Source organism: Corvus cornix, chromosome 21 (assembly GCF_000738735.6).
Source record: "Corvus cornix cornix isolate S_Up_H32 chromosome 21, ASM73873v5, whole genome shotgun sequence".
Taxonomy (NCBI): domain Eukaryota; kingdom Metazoa; phylum Chordata; class Aves; order Passeriformes; family Corvidae; genus Corvus; species Corvus cornix.
The window spans coordinates 941,527-967,016 of record NC_046350.1 but is presented as its reverse complement, the minus strand read 5'-3'; the positions used below and the strand labels follow the sequence as shown (position 1 = coordinate 967,016).

Sequence of the window (25,490 nt, the reverse complement as noted above, 5' to 3'; positions counted from 1 at the left end):
AAAAATCCAGGAGAAAAATGTTATGCAAAATTGTTCATCTGTTACTGATTGGGAGGCTGAGAGCTCAATGCAAACCACCCAATAAAACTGGCTTGGACAAGAATTTCCTGAATCCCAGATTAAGTGAATAAAGATGTTTTAGAAGTTCAGGGCCACAGTTGGGTGGTTTGCACACAATTTGCTGTTGGTTTCACCCTTTGTTGCTTAATGAAGAACAGAAGGAGGATCTCCCATGTCATTCGACCAAGGGAAAAAATTATTTCTTCTAAATTTAAATTAATTTCCTGTTGCAGGCACAGCTCTGCTTATCTGTCCTACACAGAGGCTCCATCTTGGATTGTGGCTCATTCTGCTCCCTGCAAGACACTGTTCCCCTCAGGGATGGCGGCCTTCCAGGCTGGTGGCATCGAGGCAGGATGGCAGGATTTTGCATGGCAAGGTTTTTTGTCAGAAGCTAATGGTAAGAAGTGTTTTGAAAGCCAGGTCCAATTCTGAGGAAAAACCTGTGATATGACACACCCTGTGTGTGTCTCTGACTCATTCAGGCCTTCCTCTCCATACTCTTCACTGCTGCCAGGATGCTCCCGGTTGTGTCCTTGGAGGAAGTCACAAGGAGCAGAGGGTGCTCCGCTCACCTGTAAGGGCTAAGCAGCACCAGGTGGGCAAGGAGCACATGCCACACTGAGCTTGCCAGGGACTGAGGGGATTCCCCACTCTCTCAGCATCTGATGTTGGAGAACTGCTCTACCACAGGGCTTGCACAACCCTGAAAACCACTTATTTTAATAAGCCTCTTATTCACAGTGAGGGAAAGGACCCAGGCTGTGTGCACTGAAACCCTTAGAAAATTTCACGGCTACATGTCTTGCTCCTAAAGGCATCAACCTATAGATTTACCTATCTTCCTTTTATTCCATCTTCTATCTTTCAAGGAAATGCCAGAGTCTCTTTATAAACTGAATACCGTTAAGTCACCTGGCACCTGGAGCATTCCTCCAAGTGGCATCATGTGCCTTGTTGGGGCTTCAAGCTCTAATCAAGTGTGGAAATGGGATGGAGATCCCTGAAGAAATCAGAGAATAAATTTTAAAGCAGGAAAACTAGATCAGAACAAAAGATAAAGAATTATCATGAGAAACTTGACTCAATGGTCCATCTCTCTAGGCCGCATCCTTAATTTTGTACAAAAAACTCTTCAGAATATTTCCCTTTGCAGAATATCTGGGGAATCTAGCTTCTTAGGAGGAGTCCAAAGGCTCCAAGGACAAAGAAAGCTATTTGCAGGCTTGGGTCTGGAGTCATTACCACCAAACAAAAATGCAGCAAACCACCACAAAATGCAGCTTGTCTAGATGGCAACCCAGGGAAAATCTGACTGTAACTGTCAGCAGGAGGGTGATGGGCATGGACACCAAGGAGAGATGTGCTTCCAGAGGGAGGATCAGCAAGAGTAATTGGATGAATGTGAGCAACAGCATATTTAGGCAGGATATCGCGAAACGTTTCCATCTCAGCGATTAGTTTTATTAGGAGAAGTCTCCCGTGGGAAACTGGAAGCTGCATCACTTGACTCACTCCAAGCTCAGCACTAGATAACATGAAGCAGAGAACAGGCGTGTGTTGGCGGGGGTAGATGGCCCAGATGACCTAATGGTCTTTTCCATCACTCCAGTTACAATCCAGCCTGGATAGAGGCTCTTCACTTGTCTCTGTCTGACTCAGGGTAACGACAGGCTGGAGAATAACATCTGAATTTGTTCCAGTGTTATTTTCCAGTGTCTTCATTTGAGGTCTCTTGGGTAGAAGATGGGCTGCAGAGTGACCTCAGCTGAAGTGACAATATTTCCCAGTCTTCTTGCCAGGTTCTCCTCCTCGCAGGGCTTGTGTGCGTTGGTGTGGGGGCTGCAGGGTTGCCTGGGCCCCAAAGGCCAGGTCCTGGGTCAGGAGCTGGCACTTAGCAAAGGAGTGAAAGAAATACAGGTACAAAAGCCATCCAGAAGAGCTAGAAGAGCCTCTTACCAGCTTTTGCCATCTGAGACACAACTGCTCCAGAGCTGGTTATTTCCTTTGCTTGGCAGTTTCTGGGTTCTTGTGGATGGATGGTGGGAGCAGTGAGAGGTGCAGGATGTTTTGGTGCAGTCAAACAAGCAGCAGGAGCTGAGTGCATCTTCCTGGTGCTGGGGAAAGCACAGTTCTGATGAGACGGTGTCAAGAAAGATCTAGGGATTCATCTTGTCCCCAAAGGGAACCCTCTGGGAGCCTGTTCCTCTGAAAATAAAGCCTTTCTCAGCTCCTGAGACCTCATCTCATGGTCTGAGCTTGTCATAGGAGTGCAGACTGCCATCTGCTTAGCTGATACCCATGTGGGACCCATACTGGGGTCCTCCTCTCTGCCCTAGGATGAAGGTCTGGGTTTACTCTGGAGTGGGGACCTCACAGCCTGTGGTAGTTCCCCGTTCCATTATCCTTAATGTCTGGGAACAATATTCCTTTTTCTCGGCTGACTGCACTCTCCCCTTTCTTCAAATACTCTTTTAAAACTATTTAATCAGAAATCTACCAGCCGGCTGTCCATCAGAGGACATGGGGCACAGGCTGCCCCGTGCTGTTCATGGTTGAGACAAAGCAATTTATGATCTACCAAACAGTTCACACAGCCTCAGTTCACACAGCCTCAGACCACCCCTCTCCCAGCCACATGCAGAGCCAAGTGGGACATGCAGGGAGACAGTGAAGGGCTCCTGGCTCAGACTGGTGGCTCTGGGACCCATCCAGCTTCTCTGCTGAAATCTCACAGGTTGCCTCTGGCTTCACAGGGCTTGGGTTTGACACTGTCCCCTCAGCAATACAGCTCAAACAGGTACGATCCAGCTGACACTTCCTCCCACGGCAAAGTGCTTCACTGAAGTTCGCCTCTTAACATCAAAGATATTCCTAAGTGCATTATTAAGGGGCACCAAAACCTCTTAAATACTTTGTTAACTAAGAGCCTTGACAGTGAGATGGGAAGGATCCCTGTGAGATGTGCAGTGAGGGGAGCTGGAGGACAGTGTGAGAACCCAGCAGGGGGAACAAGGGGTGCACAGCGATGCTGTGGCCCTGGCTTCACCTGTCCTGGGCCTGCAGCAGGATCCTGAGCTCTGCTAAAAGGTACATACATGAATGCTGGAGCAAGAATCTGTGGGGGTTGGGAGGCTACATTTCATTGATTCTACAGCTTCCTGAAGAAACAATCTACATCTTCCTCACAAGGGTCAGCAGAGGGGCAGGTGCTGAGCTCTGCTCTCTGGTTACAGTGACAGGACCCTCCCCCAGAGGGCTGTGGGGCACTGCCCAGGCTCCCCAGAGGATGGTCACGGACCCAAAGCTGCCAGAGCTCCAGGAGTGTTTGGACAATGCTCTCAGGCAGAGGGTAGGATTGTTGGGGTGTCCTGTGCAGGGCCAGGAGCTGAACTTGATGATCCCTGTGGGTGCCTTCCAGCTCAGGATATTCTGTGATTCCCTGATTCTATGAGTCTTGTTTGCTAATTGAAGAATTGGACTTTGTCATTCAGCTTTGCCTCACTTTGCTGTCTAGTCTAGGAGCTCTCTGGGATTCTCTGCAGCTGGAGAAGAAATGTGGATCCCTCCAAATGGAAACTCCTTTCAGTACTTCAGATGCTTTTTCAGAGTGCGATGCACTGCCTCTGCCAAGCCCATGATACCCTTCCCAGAATACAAACATTGGACTGCCTGTGATGCTTCCTAAAACATTCTCATTTTAGAAATACCTAACTTAATGCTATAGAAATCACCTGGTCTGTACTGCAGAGGGATAGCACAGACTTTCTTTCCCTCTTGGAAGCAACTGGTACACTGCAAGTACAAGAACATAATGGGAAAAGCTTGTTTGTGGGATTACTGACAGCACAGAATGGTTGTCTGGGATGGGATAAAACCTTATCTAAAGAAAAACACAGACAGATACTTGGTGGCACAGGAAGTAATCAAGCTGGAGGGATGAGTGGTTCATAGGCACTGGAATACAGAAAATCAGGGATACTTCAGTCAACATTTAACAACGGCTTGATATGAGATCTGCAGGCCACTCTGCAGTGATGGAACAGGGTGAATGGGGACTCCTAGGAGGGTTCAGGCTTCAGCCAGAACCCAAGAACAGACAGTCCCACTGCCACTGCAAGGCTGGACAGGACCTTGACATGCACAAGCAGGGAATATCACGGAGGTGGCATTGCTCCTGCATGTGATTTTAGTGACATCATCACCAAAATGTCACATTCAGGTCTGGTGCTTATGCTTGAGAGTGACACTGAAAACTTGGAAAAGACTCAGGAAAGAACGAGAAAATTATCCCAGGGCTAGAAATCATTCTCAGTGAGAGACAAATGGAACATGATCTGTTTTGTTTATCTGGTTTTTAAGAGGTGATTTAATCGTGGTCTGTGAGAACTGATGTGGGGGAATACTTTGAGTGCAAAGGCTCTTTAAGAGGGCAGACAAAGACAGAAAAAGATCCAGGGACTGGAAGGCAAAGCTGCTGGTTATTGGGCTTGAGATAAAGTAACTATTTTTAACAGTGGGAATAACTGACCATTGGAACAAGGAGCCCAGAGACGTGGTAAACTCTTCATCCCATACAGCCTTGGAACATAGACTGGCCACTTTTCTGTGGATGTGAGCTGAATCATAAGCTGTTGGTCTTGGTGAAGTTAAAAATGTGAATTTTCAGCTAAGAAAACCTGAAATGACCCATGGTGGCATGAGAGAGATATTCCATCTCCATCATGCTGAGATGGTGGCAGGGCCAGGCTTAGCTCCCACTGACATTGGCAAAGGCAGTCAAGCACAAAACTGCTCTTCCTGTGCACCAAGTCCTTCCTGAGACTGCAAGATGTCTGCTATTGAACCTCCCTTGTGATCCTTTCTTCTTTTCCATCAATGCAATGTTCCTGGGTGCTTGTTCAAAACCTGGCAAATGTGAATGAATATCTTTCTGCAGCTGACTGATATTTTGAAAATATATTTTGGAAATGTATTTTCATGAGGAGAAAGCTCCTAGAAAAAACCTTGGTGAAACAGGAGTGTCATGGCTGAGACTTGTGGCAGTTCAGCTGTCCTCAGCCCAGCTTAGAGGAGTGAATTGGTGTTACACATCTAAGCCTAGCCTGACAAGATTGACAACATGAAGGTATCAAGGGCAGGATTTCATGAATGTGCAGAGTGTCACATTTGGAGAGGATCCTGGCTGACCTTTGGAAGGGAGAGTCCTCCTTTCCCTCAGCATGCAATACAAGGAATTTCCCCAGGCACTGCTGGGAGGCAGCCCCCAGGTCTCATTACTCCCAAACTCATTGAGTGGCCTCATTTGAAAATTTCTGTAATTCTCCTGAAAGGCAGATCTAGAACAACAGAACCACGTTTCCTAGGAAAGCAAGAGGTTAGACTTCTCAGAACAAAACTGAAAATAAATTTTCTTGACAAAAATATGTAATGAATTCAGCCTGAACTTCTCTGGACATTGTCTGCTCAAGGGTCAGCAGAGGGAATGTTGGGTCCTGCAGGTGCTCAGGATGCACTTCGCTCAGGAATTCCCTCTTTCCAGTTATACTGGAGGGTTAACAATATTTTCATTTGGGAGTTGTGTCCTCCTGCCGTTAGAAAGGAAAAATACATCTTTCAGGAGTGTGGTGATGAAAATTGCTGGGCTGCAGCTGGCACAGCAGAAGCCTTTTATTAGTTGCTTTGGCCCAGGAGGAGTCAGTCAGTGGACTCATCACTTCTCCAGGCACCTTCTGTGGCATCACAACAAATCAGTTTCTGTATTAGGGAGACTGGGAGATACTGCAGGAGCTCCCAGGCCATTGCTGGATGATATTACAACAATCACAGCATACAAATAATGTAGCGCTGCTCTGTGGGGATGGGGTTCCTCCTCTGTGTCTTGTGGTTCTAAGAAGGTTGCAGCACTGCCACAAAAATATGTCTTCTGCTCAGTCAGATGAAGGTTTGTGTAGGTGGTCTTTGCATCTCAAACACCCTTTCTCTGATGTGGGAGGACTCAGACAAGCATCACGGCAGGAAGGCGGCATCTGACATTGATGTGACTTAAATTGCAGGCTTCCCACTGCAGCCAAGCTGGTCACCTTTCTGGTGCTCTGCCCAGCAGGAAGAATGATGCAAACAGCAACTGCAGATGCTGGCACCGGCTGGAAGACAGAAGGAGCACACATCTGTGCCGGCTGCACTCACCTTCTGTTTGCGAAGATTCAGGCCCACCCAATCCATGATCAGAAGCCACTGCGTGTGGCCAAGCAGCCCAGTCAGGCAGCGTGGTGAATGAACAGCAAATAAGCAAAAAATATTCTCAAAATATTTTGAGGCTAAATATTGTTTGTCCAAGTTACTTGGCCAAGACTCCTGACTGAGGGAATCACTGCCAGGAACTGAGATCACCTGGGAAGGATTCAGAAGAGAGGGAAATTCATCAGCGGCTTTGTCTCACTGGATAAGGGCAGCTTTTATCCCTGACCAATCGTGTTTTGAAACGCATCTCATGCCTGAAGCCAGAGTGGATGCTTTGGTCAAACTGAAATCCTGGGCTTGAACTGTACCCCTCAGCTCACTGCTGGAGACAAGTTTTACCTAAACATGTTATTGAGGCTGTGAGGAGTCCTGCATCCTGATCCAGATGTGAAGAAACACAGCTGTATCCTTACACACAAGTTTCTGTGCCCTGGGAAGGACTTAAAATCTTCTAAATTACTTCTCTGTGAAACTAGGAATATGTTGGGAACTGAGAGATGAAGACAGAGCCTTCTTCCTAATCAAGCCAAACCCATGTTACCCATCCCTATTTGCTTCCTACGTAACTTTATGAGCACTTTCTTGTCATGGAGCACTTGGAGTGAGACATGTGTTAGCTGTCTGGGATGATGGTTCATTATTATGATGTCCTAGGTCTGTCTGAACCATGAATCACACCATGCCTCCTGTTCAGGTGGGACTCACAGAGTCACAGAATAGTTTATGCTGGATGGGACTTTAAAGACCCTCTGATTTCAACCCTCTGCCATGGGCAGGGACACCTTCTACTAGACCAGGTTGCTCCATGCCCCATCCAAAGTAGTTGCAAGAATTCAGGAGAAATATGTTGGAAAAGCAGATGGGTTATTAGCCTCTGCAAAGACCCTGAAGAGAAAAAACTAAAACTGCATGGCCTTCATGAGTCTGTATGGTGTGTGTTACACAGCTCTGCTGATAGGTGTGCAGGATTTGTGCAACAATGGTATGTCCCCATTGGACCCATACTGGTACAGATCTCATCTGGACCAGGACAACTTTAACCAGTGCCTGCATTTTCTTTTTCAGGAGGCACTTGGGGCCCACCCTGGGCTTGCATCTCCAGAACAGACACACAGCAAGGCTCTGGCTCCAGCAAAATGCACAGGAAGTTCAGGGCTGTGCAGGCAAGGGTTGCGCTGCCAAGGGCGTTACGTGTTTGTAGCTGAGTGTGGATGGTCTCACTGCTTGGACAGGGGCACAGCACACACTTCCCATCTGTTCCATCCCTATCAATAGGAGCTTGTCCTCACCATGATGAGGGTGGATGTTATCCCCATGGGCTCAGTCCTGTTGCTCAGCCCCGTTGCTGAGATGCCCCATTAGCCGAGTGCTAACTAATGGAAAAATCCCGCAAAAGAAAATTGGAACAGGAAAGGGAACAGGAACCTTACTGGGTCAGAGCTACAACCTGTCTTGCCTGCAACTAGCAGAGGCAATAGGAGATGCTGTTTTGGGGGAGGCTTCTGCAGCCTATGCACCTCCTACTTCAGTATTCTTGGTCACTGGGCTTGGGACAGCAGAAGGCTGACTGTTCCCTCTGATACTCCCTTACGGACCTGCTCTCCACTGGCTGGTCTAATTCCTTTTCACCCATGCTGACAGCCTCTTGTGGCAGCAAATTCTTGAGGTTTTACTCACTGTGTGAAGAAATCTTTCCTTCTCTGTTTCAGTGATATCCTACCAGTGCCACTGACTGCCCCTAGGTCTTGGCCTTGGGATTGATTTCAATTTCATTTGATTCACTCCCTTCAGTCACTTCAGTCACATCCCCCCCAGTTTTCTTCTCTTCAAGCTGACGAATCCCAACCTTTTCAGTGCTATTCACATGACAACCCCTCCAGCCTCTTGATCATTTTAATTATTAATTGAACCGCCCTTAGTATATGAACGTTAGAGCCTTCAGGTTTGTTTCTCTCCTCTGTTTAACTTCAGAGGAGATCTGGAGGATCTTCTATTGGGGCTCTAACTGTGGTGAGTGAACATCCAGCTGCTTGAAAATATATCCTAAAAATTTCAAATGCCTTGTTCGTGGGGTTGGCTACAGTTCTTCTGGATTTATAGTTTCTTTATAGGGTATTGCTCTTGCTCCAGCAACCTGCATTAGTAGTTGCAGATGCAAGTGACCTACTGCTAAAGAAAATGTCAGGAATTCTTGCAGCTCTGCAGAAAGAAAAAGGCTTTTGTGGTTTAACCTCAGGCTGAGAAAGAGCAAAATTATGACAGCAACCTTAGACTGAGATCTCACAGGCCAACGTCCCTGGTGGTTTACCATAAACATGCATTTATTTAACACTGGGCTGCATGTGGTCTTGGAGCATGTGCAGGAGAATGGTTGATGTGTCTTACCTGGCTTCCAGAGTTGTCTGAAGATCCCAAGACTTTGCTCTGCAGAAGCACTACTGTGGTTAGGATTCTCAAAGCTCACTACAAAGGTTAAGCTGTGTCAAAGGAAGATGCTTTTCCCAGGTCAGGGTTGAACGGCAGAGCCCTGGTTCACCAGCACACTTTAAATGTGGTTGTGATGGTCCATCAGAAGGGCTTTGGGACAGAGAAGGTGGACATTTATTTGTAAAGTTTCTGTTCTCCTGAAATGCTCAGTGCTGAGAGGATGAATAAAAAACAATTCCCTGCCATGTTATATCTGCTTCAGCTTCTGCAAAAGCACAGATGATGGGATAAGGTCATCTTGAGCATGGCATCAAGCTAAGCATTTCCCTGGCTTTATGTTCATCCCACATCCCCTGCTCTGTCCTGGTCTCATGCTAGTATGGTCCCTCCCCTGGAAACACCAGGTAGAGCTTGCACTTGACTTCTGAGCCTGGTGCCCACAGTGGCAGCTCTTCAGTGAGGATTCTGGTAGCAGGACACAAATGGCCATCAGGCCCCTGCCCACTGCACCCAGCACAGTGTGTGCAGGACACCATGGGGCAGGAGGGGGCAGTGCAGCTGCCTGCTCTTTGCAAAAACACAGGTGTGCAAGCAGCAGAGAGGAACCACTGCGGAGTGCAGGGACCACGGCACAGAGACTGCAGTGTAGGGACTCTTCCCATCAGGTGCTGCTCTGTCCTGCACGCTCATCCATGGCAGGTAAGCATGGAGCTGGGGCTCTCCCCTCTCAGGGCAGAAGGTGTTTTGCTCACCAGGCCATAACTCCTGCAGAGCCCCTTTGCCATGGCCACAGACCACATGGAGCAGAGCATGGCAGGTGAGGAGGTACCCACCCATCCTGTTCCCCTGCTTGGAGACCTCTGTGTCCCTTATGGGTAGACCCAGGCCTGCCCTCGCTGTCTCCATGCAGACCCTGTGCAGCACAAGCAGGATGCTGACCTCTCCCTGCACAAGGCTGGATGCAGCCTGTGCTCTGGGGCCTGCTGACTCATGTATCTGACTCACTCCAAGGCTGAATTTCCATTGCCACAAGTTACTCTTCTGCCAACTCAAAAGACTCCCACCCATGGGGATCCTCTCCCTGGGGCAAGGAGGCTCAGCCCTGCACAGGCAAGCAGCAGCAGCACCAAGGGGCACAAAAGTGGCTGACAAATGACAAACGGGTTCACGGTTTGGCTGCTGATGTGCAGAACAGAGCTCTGCACACATGTATTGCCTCTACTGGCTACCTGCTCCCTCAGCAGGGCAGGGGAGCCCAAGAGCCCCACTTCAGCCTACAGTGATAGCTTCCAAGAGGAGGCTGCCTGGGACAGGTGCTGTCTGACTGTTCCCACTTGCAGCTGCACAGCCTCAGCCCAGGGCTCCAGTCTGAGGTGCGCTCTGCTCCAGGCTGGCCACACACATCACCAGTGGAGCACCAGGCTGGTGCTGCCCGGTGCTGCAGACCAGTGTTTCTGCCCTCCCCTCTGACACATGGAGCAATGTGCCTTCCTCCTCAGGAAGGGATGCAGAGCCTTGCCCAGGTGGTGAAAGGGGCAGAGCTCAGGAAGAAAGGAGTGACCAGGATGGGTGCGTGCCAGCCCAGAACTTGCTCTGGCAGCCTGGTAAGTGTGGCTCACCTTGCCTTAGGATTTCCAGTGCACTCTGTGCTCCAAAGCCCATCTCACCAGAGATCTCTCACCACTCAAGAGATGCACAGTTACCCAGGAAGGTGTGCTTCCAACAGGTCCCTGTGCTTGTTGTGAGAAACAGCTCTTCCCTTGGGATGCAAGAAGAGGATCCACTCCAAGTCAAGAGAGTGCAGGATTGGCCCTTCATTTGTCCCTATGGGTCTCAGGAATGGGGTCTCTTTAGCACAGCTGGGCTCCCGACATTGTTGGAGCAGCAAACCCACAGTGCTGAGGAGGGCGGATGGGCTGGCTCATACCAAGCTGGTTTGAGTTCAGCAGTGGGATCTCTGGGATGCTTGTAGTCCCCTGAGCCCCCCGTGCTGCCCTGGCACCTGCCAGCCCACGCTGCCCGTCACTTTATTCCTCAAAATCCTGACCACAACCCAGTAACATGGTGAAGCTCTGTGCTGCCCCTGGGGCCTGGCTATGCTGGAGGCTCTCCTGGGAGGATGACCAAATGCTCACCATCCATCTGGCCTCTTGTCCCCATGCCTTGTCCTCTCCTGTATGTCAGTCTCAGGAAGAAATGTCCTCAGCTGCCAGGTCAGGGCAAACAGCAAAACACCGCTGAATATCTATAGAGAGGATGACCCCTGGTTCACAGCACCCTCCCAAGCTGCCCAGATCAATGAACACAGGTTTGGTTTCCTCTGCGGACCCACTATGGTCATCTGTCTGATTGGTACTCTGCCCCAGACAGGACAGTCTTACCCACATATTTAAGGAATTGTTGCTAGACAGATGTCCAGCACTGCTTACTGAGAGATCACATGAATCTGAAATTTTGACATTGAGTTGAATTTGAAACCATTTTACCATGACTGAACCACTTTCTCTTTCTGGAGGTTCTCATCCCAGGAGATCATGCTAAATCAAGGTCTCCGCTTCTCACCCAGTGACCTTTCACATCCAAGAGCAGTGTTCCAGCCCACCAGAACATGTGCCATTCTTCATCCTCGAGTAAAAGACCTCCAGATGTTGACGCGCAGGCTTGATAAGAAATGCTTAACCCACATAACCCACCCACAAACTTCCTGGAGCCTTGCAAGGTGCTGGAAACCTTTCACCACCCTATTTCTGAGTCTCCCCTCCATTTTTCCAGGTGGTACCTGTGAGGTACAGAGAAGTGCCAATGGAGTTTTTCCCAGAGGATGACTGTTGCTGGGTCCCATACATTAGAAGACAGCACAGCATACAATCAGCACAGGGTTAGCTCAGCCCTGGGCCAGCTGTGCAGGGGTGGGTGGTTGTGCACAACCTGTCCCCAGTATGTGGGGACAGGGCTAAAAAAGCCAGAGGCCTAAAACCCTTCCCCTGCAAAGAGCTCTGTGACAGACAGACAGACCTTTTCCATGTCTGCCCTGCTGGGAGAGATCCCAAAATAAATAACCCCGAGGCCCAAAGCCCCAAGGGAGATGAGAAGGAGCAGGGAGTGGGCCCAGGCCAGAGCACTCAGCTCCACACACAGGGCAGCCACACAGATCCGTGCTGTTGACAGAGCCAAGAATAATTCCAGCATCTCTATTTAATGCTATTTAGAAAAATCTCCCTCTCCAAAATAGTGAACTTCCCCAAAGACAGGATCGATATTTATAAATGCCGTGACTTCCATGCCCCAGTGATTTATCTGGGACCCAGGCTGGGCAGGGTTGCTGCAGCCCTGGCTGGGCCTGTGGGCAGGGATAGTGTCCATCATTTTGGCTGTTCCCAGGGAAGCAGGATGCACTGGGGCAGCCTGAGGAGGAGGTCTGGACTGTTCAGGGAGGCTGCTGGGCAGGGGTACCTCACAGAGAGCCTGAATTTTCTCCCACGTGGAAACATGAATTTTTGAGGGAATTCAGTGCCAACCAAGTCAGGATAAAGTTGCCCAATAAAGCTGGCTGGTGGTAGCTGGTTTCCCACATCAGAAAGAGCTGGGGGCTCCTCTGTGATAGCAGAGGGAGTGGGGAGTAACTGTGGACACAGGAGACTGACTCCATCCTCCCACATCCAGGTTTTAGGTCACCTTTCCCCCTACCCAGGAGCATGTTTTCTAGGGGGACAAAGATGATTTTACTAATTTCCCTCTCTCATGCCTTGCCGCCCCCTCCACTGTTCCCATCCAGCTGACTGTGACTGCTGTAGAAAGCAGACGGGGGTAATATTTACCCCTCCCCCCCCAGTCATCCCCACGACTCAATCTTTAGCCCAAACAAAGGAGTCAGCAGACGGCAGGAACAGCACACTGTTATTGAGGATGGAGAGATGATCATCAGCAATCCCATAAAGTGATTTTTAAAGAAAGCTTCCTTTGCAACAGCACTTCCCAAAATGTCCTGCTCGGCATTTGGATTGGGATAGCCAAAGGATATATGGGGTGCATGTTGCTCTGCCTGCATCAGTTAGGGATGGATCTCGCCTTGCTAGATGCCACCCATCGGGACCTCTCCCACTTGGCCTCCATTCATCCTATAACAGGACAGGTCCCGGTCCACAAGAAAGGACCCTCATGAAGTGTTTGAGGCACTATTCCTCTGTGATGGAGACGTAGAGGATGGATGCTCCTCAGACAGGTGCACAAGGCACAGATTTACCTGCGTGGCTGAGTGATGGAGAACATCCCCCTAGACAGGACAAGAGGCAATGGCTTTAAGCTGAAGGAGGATAGATTTAGTTTGGATGATAGGAATAAATTCTTCCCTGTGAAGGTGCTGAGGCCCTGGCACAGGGTTTCCAGAGAAGCTGTGGCTGTCCCATCTCTGGAATTGTTCAGGTCCAGGCTGGATGGGGCTTGGAGCAATGTGGGATAGTGGAAAGAGTCCCTGCCCATGGAAGGGGGATGGAACAGAATGAGCTTTAAGGTCCCTTCCAACCGAAACCCTTCTGTGATTTTGTGATCAAGCCCTTCTCTGTTCTGCAGCTCAACACTGCTGCCCAGAGAGGAGCTTCTGATACAAACCATGGCACTACCTTGGAACCATCAGGGGACTGCAGGAGATTCCATCCTCTGCTTCTCCAGCAGAAAAAGCAAAGCAAGGTCACAGGCAAGCTGAGCATGCTCCCCACTCCCAGCCAGCAGCAGGTACTGGTGTGAAGCTGCCTGCCTGTGCTGAGGGCCAAAAAGGGATTGGCAGTGTTCTGCCCCAGCAGGAACATGGTCCTTGCAGCAACTAGGTTAGGACGTGCAGAGGGACATGTGCCATGGGGGGTAGTTTGGAGGGAGAGCAACTAAATAAGCAAGGGAATGCATGGCTGGAGCCCTGCCAGCACCTGCCACCCCTGGAAATAGCTCTTACAGAGCCCCAGGATCCGGGCATGAAGTCCCCTTCCCTTGGGTTATTATGCAGCACAGGATACATTAAACATGTTGGCAGCAGTCAGTCTAGGGAGAGCTGAGCAAGGGAGGGAGGAAGATTAATAGGAAAACAAATCAGCACCTAGAAACAGAGCAAATGGTCAACATGTAGGGACCCAGACCACCGGGGATGCTGGATCACAGACAAACCCAGGCACATGCATAGAAGGAAACAGGCTGCGAGAAGAGCTGGCCACCCAGAGCAAAGGCAGGAAAATGAAAGGAAAACACTTTATTATCTAAATGGGGATACGATTTCTGGAAGAACAGACTCTTCAGCCCAGGAATGGTGTTTGAAGCACTAGAACAGCTGAGAGAGGTGTTGATGGGGGCTGTCACCAGAAAAAATGAGAGTATGGAGATACTGTTTTTTACCTAAAGCCAAAGCATGGGAGAAGAAATAGATACTTGCTTCTGAAGAAGGGAACACTGCAGCAGTAAGGACCTGCAAAGGGAATAAAGCAGTGGAAGAACTGCATGTGCTCAGTGCCCAGGGCAGTCTGCAGCTTGAAGATCTTGGAGCAGGGATCCTGACAAGCCAGGAGTTTGCTGCTCTGCTAACAGCAGCGATGGAGAGGAGGGAGGTTGTGCTCACACAGAACAGGAGCTGTTGACTGCAGCCTCTGGCAGGGGAGAACTGCCCAGCTCACTGCAGTGCAGATGCTGAGCCATCCCTGCTCACCATGAAGCCCCTTCTGAGGAGCCTTGGAAAGAGGAAAGAGTTCAAGTTCAGCTGGGCATCCCTTTCACCACATGCAGATGGATCTTCAGTCTGTTAGCTTGTGATAGTACTGGTGTGGCTGGAAGGAGAGGCCCAAGGGATATTCCAAAGATCCCAACAGACATGGGTACTGAAGCAGGACAGTAATTTGTACAGCAAGGTTGGTGACATCATAAAAAAATCAATGTCACGGGTACCAGTAGCTCCTACCTGCCAGTAGCAGATAAGAGGTGAACTCTGGGCCACATATAAGGTGGGATTTTGCTTAAAAGAGGCCAGGGGACTGGAGAGCTGACATCATGGACAGATGCCTAGGCAAGCTGAGTGGAGGATGAAGGCATGCCTGGAGTGGTGCCAGGGCTGGATATTGATGCTTAGCTGAAGACAAGTGCTGTGTCCCATCCTGAAAGGAATCTGTGCAGCCTCCTGAAACTCCAACCTGTCTGTGGAAAGACTGGAAGAAACCTGATCACATTTAGTAATGGATCACAGATATGTGATAGCTCCAATAGCATCCACAGAGCCTTGGAACTGGACTTTCTAGAGGCCACAGAAGTCAGAATCTGACTGAGAAGCAGAAGATCGCCTTTGGAAAGCTGGATTTCAACATGTTCTGCTCAGACTGGACCACCACACTCAGCAACAGAGTGAACACAGTTCAGTATCCTGTGGGAAGCTGGATATAAGACTTCTTTCCCTACATACCCCACAGAAAGAAGCAGGAATGGCAAATGCCATGGAGATGGTCTCTCTTGGGAATCACTGCAATAAAAAGTAATCAAATCAAAAGCCAAGGAAGCTGATGGATCAGGAACTACAAGAGGCGTTACAAATTCAGTCTGGGTGCCAGAAGTCCATCTCTTCAGGGAAACTTCAGTTTGGCTGGAGAAACACAGAAGTGAAATATTTCAAACCCATTTACAGTCCCTGCTTCTTAATGGGAGCAGGGACTTCCCTTCCCCAAGACACCATCCAACTCAGTTTTGAAGGGCAATTTAGATGGAATAACAGGGCAACATACAGTCTCTGAGTGCAAGCCTGGAATGTGCTGGCAATGGCAAGAGGATGGGGCAAAGGGGGCAGAAACTCCTCTGCCATGAACCAGCTGCTCCAGTGGCAGGAGGGAGGAGGACTGGTGTGGGAGGAAATCTGGTTTGGTACATGGAGAGTGCACTTTGCTTGGTAACTCCCAGTGTGTCCTCTGGGACAGCTCAGAGGGGTCGTGCATGGTGTTCTGCTTCATTAGCAATTACTTTATGCCAGCATATGTAAATAATTATTCTGGCACAGGTTCCCAGCAGAGAGCTGTGTGTAGCCCTTTGGAGCCAGTGCAGCGCTGACCCCCAGCACAGCCTGTGCTGCTGCCTTTCTTGGAGACCAGCACCAGGAGCAAGGAGATTTGTGTTCACACATGGACAGGCTGTGCATCCTTGCATCAACAGTGCTTTGGAAAATTAAACCATCTGTGCAGGTGAAGTATAATTCCATGTGATCAAACTTTCTGCCTCCCCTCAATAACTCATTGTGCAGCCCAGCCTTTTCCCTGAGATCTGACCCTCATGAGAGAAGCCCTGGGATTAAAAAGATGGAAGGGAGAAATGTTTACAGAAAAATGAAGATAAAAGAAGTCCACATGACTTGATATTTTCTGTGAAAGGTTTTGCCCAAGACGGAGCGTTCAGGCCAAAGCTACAAACCCCTGAGAACAGAAGCCACAAAACGGATGTTCTTCTGCATAGTACGACATGCAACAAATCTTTCACCCCAGGAATCTGCCTCTTTGCAAACTCCAACAGTGCCCTCAAGTGCTCAAAGGAGAAGCCGCAAGCCAGGGATGGAGCTTGCTACCACCCAGGCTGTGAGGCAGAGAAGACTTAGGAACGAGAAGGCGGAGAGATGTGGTTGCATGGCCTTAGGCGTGGCTCACTGCTGTCCCTGCCTGAGCTAAGGTGTGTCTTTTCCTACTTCTTTTCCCCTGAATGGGTAGATCTGTGCTGTGCGATAGCCCATCTGTCACCAAGAGAGCATCAAAAACAGATTTATGATCTGTGTTGCCTGGAAAAGATGCACATGTCACAAGCTTGTGGAAACAGCAATGTTTGGATTTGGCCACTGGAGTGATCCCACCCAGCTAGACCTCCTGGATCCATTCTTCAGAAGACGTAACTTCTGGAGGGGACTGCGTCTCAGTGTCCCAGCTCTGGAGGGGAGGTTGGGTTTCACCCCGTCTGACTCCCTGCCCTGAGCTTTTTAAGCGGTGTGGAGGCTGTTTTGGCAGAGCTAGGCAGGGCTGTCCTCACTTCTTCAGTGGGCTGGGTCTCAGCAAGAGGGGCTCTTTCAAGGGACAGGAGACAAGGCCTGTTTGGATCTGTGGGACTTCTGCCTGCTCCCAGTGAGAATGGTAGCTGGAGACATGGTACATGCTCACCTGGGCTCTTTTGTGTGACACTCAAGTGATCCCTGGCAGGATGCTGAACTCAAAACCAGCTCAACTCGCTTAGGTCTTTCCTTGCGGGTTCCTTGGAGAGTCACCTGGTAAAGCTTTATCCTGCAGTCCTAAACATACACTTTGGGGAAAGGAAGCACGCAGTGGTACAGCCCCACTCACCGGGACTTGCTGTACAAGAATTAAGATGTTTTCAAGGGACAACTGAGTGTTACTGTGCTTGCAATTGACAAAGCTACACTGGGAACCTGTTCGTGTCCCCTGTTTCCTCACCCTTTTTCTTATTTGGGGAGACTACTCCTGGATCATGGAATTGGTTTGATTTACATGGCATGGACACGAATCCCATTGATTTAAGCAGCAGAGGGGACAGAAACAGGGAGATGGGGACAGAAACTACCAAGTCTGTTTTTGTCCCTGTAGCCAGTGTGTCATGCCTCTGACCACCCTACCCTAGCCTTTGGAGAAAAGTCTGTGTGGCTTCTCTGAAGGCATATGTGTTGTTCTCTTCCATCGCTGCTCATCATGCCACTGCCCTGTCACCTCCACACACCACCATCCATCTCCTCCAAGGTAGGAGACCACAGATGCTCTTCCAAGCAGGCTGCTGTCAATCCCATTAGGCCCCCCTGAATCCCAGACACCGCTCAGCAAACATCAATTTCAGTTCAGAGCTGGTTTCAGCAAAGAGCCACTCCTTTATGACCTTTTGCTGCACTGCCTTGGTCTGAGCAGGGACATTCAGCTTCTTCTTCTAATTCTGACAAAAAGCTGTTCCCACAGGTGCCTGCTCCAGGTGCTCGCAGGAGTATCACAACGCCAAACAGACAGGCAGGCTCAAAAACCTGTAGCCAAAACCTCATACCTTTTTGTGCCAAAGCTGCAAGTTTCTCACACAGGGAACAATTCTCAAGGTATCAGAGACATCAGGACTCTTCTCTGCCATCAAGGATGGCCTTGCAGGAAAGGTTTTGCTCCTGCAGAGAAGCCACCTGCTGCAACACACAACTCCTGCTCTGCTGCAGTGTGCTGTGGATGCTCAGCATGCCTAAGACAACATGAGATGGCTCTGCAGCAAGTGTACATCTGACAGGGATGGGGATGTTGCTCCTAGTGTAGCAATCACTGCCCTTCATCTCACCAATACTCCTTGGCCAATGCCAGCCTCTCCCCCAGCAGCCTGGAGCAGGTCATTCTCACAGCTGGGGTGTCACCTCCAGGTCAGCTGCTGTCAGCAGCCACAGAGCAAGAGCCACCGGTGACTTCTCAGTATCACCTTGCTTTGATCGTCACCAGTCTGGGGATAAAAATAACCAGATCTGGGTCCAGAGTTCTCTCACAGAGATCCCTTCAACACTTAAAATAGGAGCACTCAGGAGAAAACTGGTGGAGCAGTGATTGACAGCTGCAGCAAAGACAGCTCAGTGCAGGAGAGTGGCAAAGAACCATAGTCTGAGCAGGGCCCCACGAGCCACTCTCCACACCTCCACAAGAAAACAGCCTGTCCTGCTTTTGTTGCATTCACCAAAAGTGACCTTCAAACCTGCTTCTGCAGTGCCATTTCTATTGTAATGGCAGAATAGCTTCCGTGCCACTGTCGGCCGAGAATCCCAGCCAAGAGGCATTTCCCTTGCAGAACACAGAGGTCCCAGAGCAGAACAGGTCTCATCATGAAACTGTGGGTTTCTAACTAATACCCATTTGTCTGCAAGCTGATCTGCTTGACCACATGCCAGCCCCAGAACTTCATCTGCTTCCCTGGGGATAGGGCTTGGCAGTCGCCAGGACCCACAGTCCCAGGCCCTACAACCTGCCTGCTGCTGGTTACCAGGTCACACACAGCCCAAGATATCAATCTCCACACCTCTGCACACTTCTAATCCCACAATTAGCACTTGTTTATGCAAATGAGTCAGTTCATTAGCTCTCCTCTGCAATCTATCAATAGATGGAGCAGATAACCCCCTTCCAAGCCTGAGAATGTAAATGGAAACAAACCTGCTACTCCATGTACTGGCAAGATTGCCTTTTTTGTTGTTGTTTTGTTTTGGTTTTGGTTTTTGTTTGTTTGTTTTTTTAATCCAAATTTCAGCCAAAATCTTTCTGTTTCTCCAATGATACGAGTCAGATAAAACTTCCCTAGAGCTCTGTTAAAGCCAAGCACGGAGGGACCAGCAACTTTCAGGTGTGCAACCATACAGAGAGCAGAGAATGCCTGCTCGGCTTTAGCACTCGGGAGAGGGGTCTCTCTGAGCCAGCCAGGGCACGGTCCCCGCACAGCTGTGGCTTAGCAAGGCCAGCAGGGACACTCGGTGGCTGGCCTTCACTGCACTGCTGGTGGCAGGGGCGGTCCCACTCACTGGGGCCATCTGGAAGCTCTCAGAGCTGCTGAACAAAATGCCCCCAGAGGCCCTTTGTGAGCCACAGGCTGGGTCAGGTTACCGACAGAGAGAGAGTGAACAGAAACACAGTGAGGTCTCTGGGAGGAACAAGGAGCTCTCTTGCAATGGCAGAAATACAGATAGGGGTCTCGGGGAGGAACAAGGAATACCTCTGCTTTGGCATAAATACAGATCGGGGTCTTGGGGAGGAACAAGGAGCACCCCTGCTATGACAGAAATACAGCTATGACAGAAATACAGATCAGGGTCTTATCACCCCTGTCCCCGAGAGCAGGATGCCGGCACATGGGCTGTGAGAACAGCCTGGTCCCATCCTACATCCTGTTGCACACAGACTGACACATGGCTGACATGCACAAAACATGGGCAAGCATGGTGGCATTCAGCATCGGGGGGCTTCTTAGCTATTTGCATATCTTAGGGGCAGCCATACACCCCAGGGTCCCTGCCTGTGACACACACGCCCCTCAGCACCCCAGTTCTAGACCTGGTGCCCCAGGTGTCCTCCCCAGCACACCACAGTGAGACGCTACCAGGACAGCACAGGGAGCTGTGCCTGCAGCATGCTGGGAAGCTAATGCCTGGAAACCAGGTAAGCAGGTAATGGAGCAGCAGATCAGGGCCCACAGCCAGGGCTGTGTCCACCTGCCCCATGTCCCACAGCCGGCACCCCAAAGTATGCCCAGAGCATGGGCTGGAAGGTCCAGCACTGCCCAAGCATTCCCTTGGCCCAGGCCAAGGGCAGGTGACTCTGAGGTGGGCATGGCTCCTGCCGCTTCAGCCGCACATGCCCCTCACAGCTGGCTGCGCCCAGCCACCACCACCACCACCACCTCCCTCAGGGAATGAGCCCCGGCTCTAACACAGAAAGGTGATGTTTTATTACAGAATCACAGAAACAGTTAGGTTCAAAAAGGCCTCTGAGTCCAACCTGTGACCCAACACCACCTTGTCAATTAGGCCACGGCACTAAGCACAATGTCCAGTGTTTCCTTAAACACTTCCAGAAACAGTGACGCCACCGCCTCTCTCGTCAGCCCCTTCCAATGTCCGACCGCGGGGGCTGCGACGGCGGCTGAGTCGGGGCGGGCACGAGGTAGGGAGGGGTGCGACAGCAGCTGCCATGGCCGGCGGGTCCCTCAGGGCTGCCCGGGACGGTGAGCCGGTGTTGCCGGTTTTAGGACGTCCCAAAACACAGACACAACGTCTAGTTCAGAAAGGAGACATCATTTAATCTGCGCATGGTGTAAGGTGGAGGTTTCCACAAATCAAGTACACCAAGAGGTAAAAACCTCTATCTTTTAGGCAGTAAAATTCACATGAATCTGCCATCTAACACATATTCTCCACCTACCTAATGCATATTTATTTAGGTGATGTGACCTTGCGCAACGCTTGAAACACAGAGTTCTTTTCTTCATTAAGCAACTTCTATTGTAGAAGTTATCTGACTACATCAGTTACGTTTACAAAGGTGAGAAAATTCAGCCAGGGGACATAAAATCCGACCGGAAGACAACAGGGGGGAGGGGGCCGGAGGCCCTGCCGCGCCCCCAAGATGGCGGCGCCGAGAGAGGGAGCGGGTGGGGATAGGGGCGGCTGTTGTTGTAAAGCTTTGTTGCTGCCGCCGTCGCCCGCCGTGTCCGCCGCGCCGCGCCGCGCCCAATAAAGGTAAAACCATGGCGGCGGGGCCGGCCGGGCCCACTCGGCACCGGGGCGTCGGGGCGGCTCGGCTTCCCCGCGACCCCGCCGGCGTGTCCCGGCTCCAGCCACCCCTCGCTACCCCGCCTCGGTGCCAGACCCGCGGCGGGGATGGGGCGCTTCGCCTTGTCCCGGGGAGCCGGGGGACGAGACGGGGCGGGACGGGACGGGACGGGACGGGACGGGTGCGTGCCTCCCCCGCCCTTAGGGAGGGACCGGCCCCTACTAAGCCTTTCAGGCGGATGAGGAGGTTGAGGGAGGCCGAAGGGTGTCTCTGCCTTCAACCTGGCCGGGAGCGGGGACCCGCACACCCCACCCATGTTAAATCGAAGTTAGCCTTGTAGGTGCTCCACGGGTGCCCAAAAACCGCAGGCCCTCTCATTTAAAACACTTCCCATGTTCCCTCTGCCAAAGGGAGCTGGGCGATCCCATTGCTGGCTTGTGGCAGGGGCCTTTCCTTTTGTAACCTACACATAAAAGATGTTTCCTCCGGAATTTTGTCTTTACCAGTGAGTCAGAGTCTGTCCGCTGGGTACCACTGACCCTCCAAATGTGTTATATTAGCTGTGCATTAGGGCTGTGCCCCTGCTTGGGCCGGTGTGACCCTCCAGGAAGTTTTTTAAAGGTTGCCATGGAAGGGGTTTATCTTGTGCTTTGGTCACAGCAGATTCCTCTCCTTGCTTTGGCCCACTAATCCCATCTGTTCTTTGAGATGATCCATCAAGACTGACCCTTCAAGAGACAGTTTTTGCACTACACCAAAAAATGAGCAGTCTCACTTGGTTTCCTTTGTGATCTTCAGCTCGAATGAGCTGCTGCACGGGAGCAGGGAGAAGAGAGCCTCAGGGCTGTCCCTGTCCCCAGGTCAGGTGAGATGTGTTACGGAGGGGTGCTGGGGTGGGTCCTGGTCAGGGAACCCCACCTGCTCCGTCTAGAGGGACAGGCTGCTGTAAGGTGAGGCTCGCTGGCAGTTTGCTCTTCTGTGCTGGACAGGAAGGCTGACACACCTGATTCATGGGCCAGACGTGATATAAGGCAGCAGGATTCTGCAGGGTTTTGGTTAAGAGATGCCAAGTGTCTTGTGTTTGAGGAGGAATTTGGGTTGACACCCTGGTTCAAAGACAAGGTGGTGCAGGAACAGCCTGTTGGAGTATGGACCAGAACAAAGGTACTTTCCCAGCCTCCATGCCCTACTCATTCACTCGTTTTCTCTCTTTCCAGTATGTTTTAACTGCCCTGACATACCACTTAAAGAAGGTGCCAAAAAAGTTCCTGTTGTCCCTCAAAAAGCAGCTCAGCAGTTATAAAATTCTTCCAGGAGATGGAGGAAGCGCATTGGCTTTCTGGGGCGAACCGTACTTGGCTTTCACAATGCTGCATCTTCCTCTGCACTCATGTTTGAAGAGTTGTTGAAAATCCTTTTGTCTTAATGGCGTTTTGGGGCTGAGGAGGTGCTTCTCTGAAAGCCTGACAGCGGTGGAGGTTCAGGTGTCTTGACAGACTCAGCTCACAGTAATTCTGTGTACTTACTAAGAAGTCTGAGGGAATCAGACCCATTTTGGGGTGACCATGCCTGAGAAGTGTAATTTTAAAGGCCTTTGCATCAAGGCACCTTAGGGGTGTGTTGTGCCATGTCTGTCCTTGGCTGTGGGAACAAATGGCTCCTGTACTTCTGCTGATGCAAAATGGGTCACAAAAACTGGTCAAAGTAGTGTAGTTTTGTTTTTTTAACAAGTCACGAAGAAATGGCAACATACCGTCCTCTCTGATGTAAACCTACCTGACAAAAAGTAGTTCAGATGCCCACCTTTTGTTTTTTGACGATGTTAAGGGAACCTGCAAAATATAATTAGCACTTTCGGTGTTCTTGGGCACAGTGATCCGTGGCTGAGCAGTGATTGGAGCAACTTTGGCAGTTTCTTTGGGTTTGTGCAGGTTTTCCATTGCATGATTTTGCTTGTTTTTTGGGGCAGCCCTTGGTTTGAAGAAAACTTGCCATTAAGAGTTGGAGCAGAGCTGTTTGGTTTTCGATCTATTGTATTTCTATTCAGAGCATTAGTGCAGACAGACAGCCAAAATGTGTGGGGTTTGAGTGGTATATTCTGGTGCCTTTAGAGACTGTGGAGCACTGAATTTAGTCAAAGTGTTGCGTATTTTCCTCTTTTATCAGTCTGCACTGATGCTCTGAACTGCAACAAAATAGATTGAAAAACAAATTGGTGTTCCCTGGTTCCTCGTGCTGGATTTCACATTATCCTCTGGGCGAGCTGCCTGCTCTGCCCCTTTGGAGCACCCCAGAGACAAGCAATGACCCCTCAGCCTCTTTCAGCACTTCAAAGGCTGAATTACTTTTTGTGGGAGAGGTAAGAAAATTGAATTGCAGTCCTTGATTTTCTGGCTTTCCAATAACTCTCAGTGTAAGATCATCATCTTGGTAACAAGAAAACAGGAAACTGGTAAACAGGCGCAGAAAGTATTCAGATTGTGATTTAATGCTGTCACTGCTCTTTACTCTCCAGAGCTAAAACCAGAACATTGCCCCTCACTCAGAGGTCACTGTCATGCCCAAGGGACTGCAGGCTGAGCAACAGGAGAGATGTATCCCAGCTTTCTGTCCTACTTCGTTCACTGATTTCCATGAGGATTGTGAAATGAGCCTTTGATTGAGTGCAAATGGGCTGGGATGGGATGAGCCCCTCTCACAGGGCAGAGAGCCTTCCTGGGCTGGCAACTTTGCCCCCTGCAATGATCACTTTGGATTTTAGGTCCTTGAGCAGAGAGCTGAGTGTGGGGAGCAGGAGGGTTGTGGGGTGCTCCTGTGAGCCCCTCTGATCATCTCCAACAGAAGTGGCATTAACTGAGGACAGAAAAGTTGGATTCTTCCATTTTGCTTATCTCTTTCTTTACAAAGCTGCATTATCCATGTGAGCACTGCAAGTTCCCTGCAGCAGAGCAGCAGGCTGTGGGTCTGTGCCACACAGAACCACTGTGCTCAGAGGGCTTCATCTTTTGGCAGTGCAGCAATAGTTGTTGGGTTTTTCCAGATTTTTTTTTTTTTTTTTTGAAAGCTACAAAAAGCGTGCTCCATGTGCATCTCCAGGAAGAATTTCAGGCATGGAATACATCCTCAGGCTAGCCACTGAGATGCATACAGGAAGAGCTTTTGTTGTTATGTTATTAATGGCAGCAGCTGTGTTGACGAGCACCTTGTAAAAGTCCTTAATTATATAGCAAGGGATATACAGAATCCTTTTGCTTAAACCTTGGAGGCATTGCAGTTCTTTCTGGGCCTTGTGATGGATGTTCCAAAGGTGTGGATACTGTGGCAGCAGGAACTGCGAGGGACGGATGGTCTCATCTGTGCACCTTTGGAGCACCTGTCTCTGTAGAGTCTGATTGCTAAAGTGCGCAGTCCTAAATTTCAATTATCTTTTGATGAACCTGGTGATGTGCATGGCTTTTGAGTCTGTTGGATCTAGATGGAAGTAATATGAATAATTAAGAGAAGTGATTTAATTTGGGCACACTTTTCAGTTATGTGGATAGAATTGGGTATCTCCTTTCCTCCTTCCTTCTTCCTTCGACTTCCCCCAAGAAGGATTGTTGCTATCAAGAGACCTTTTTCCTGTTCTAATGTAGCTTAAAGAAAACAACATGATAGCCTCCAACTGTGGAGGTGTGGGAGGACAGAAATAAGTGGAAAAAAGGCAGAAAGAACCGAAACTGGACAGTGGAGGGTGATGTTTTCTGCAGACATGTTCTGGACCTCCTATACTTGGGAGGTTCAGAAGAAAAAGGGTCATCTTTCCTGAAGTGGGTGTTCTGGGAGCAGTCACAGATGACAACTGCTGCTTAAGGATGACAGGGGAACAATTATCAACATGCTATCAAGTAGAGCCTTAGGAATTTTAGGCGCTGTTGAAAATTTGGCTTAAATGGATTGATCTCACAGTTTCATTGGAAGTCAGTGGAAGGAAAACTAAGCCACCCTGGTGCTTCCCCTGGAAAGCTGACAGGTTGCAGCTTAAGATGTCCCCCTCAAAGGATTAATTTTGCAAGACCTGTTTGTTGTGCAGCTCAGCTGGGCAAATGCCCTGTCTCCTTTGTCCCCTTTCTGACCCCAGTGAGTGGTATTTTGGAAGAGGGTAGTTCTCATGTGGCTCAGGTGTCAGAGGTCCCAGGAACAGTCTGCTTAAGCCGTGTTTTACCTTAGGTTTTAAGTCCCCAGTGGACCTGACTCCCAGGAGGAGTCAGAGAAGTAGTTTTAAGCTGAAGAAGTGACAATTGGCTTTTTCCTACCAGTGGTGTTGGCAGAGGCAGACAGCTCAGGCTCTGTCAGCACTCATTGCTGCTGAAGTATCAGTTACCTGCTCTGAGAGAGAGATTCCCAGTTCTGCCCAGTCCCCCAGCCAAATCTCCCAAAAGTCATCTAGAGGATGGCTGGGAGACATAGTCACACAAACTCAGGTGAGAAACGAGATGTAAT

General features: G+C 49.9%; 1 protein-coding gene across 1 annotated transcript in view; it reads left to right on the top strand.

The window, feature by feature from the left end:
* The first annotated feature begins 20,843 nt into the window (after positions 1-20,843).
* Positions 20,844-25,490, top strand: part of ZBTB40 (zinc finger and BTB domain containing 40) — a 44,652-nt gene continuing 40,005 nt past the window's right edge. Inside the window, 1 exon segment of the mRNA XM_039564028.1 lies at positions 20,844-20,974. The gene's annotated coding sequence lies outside the window, so the exon portion shown is untranslated.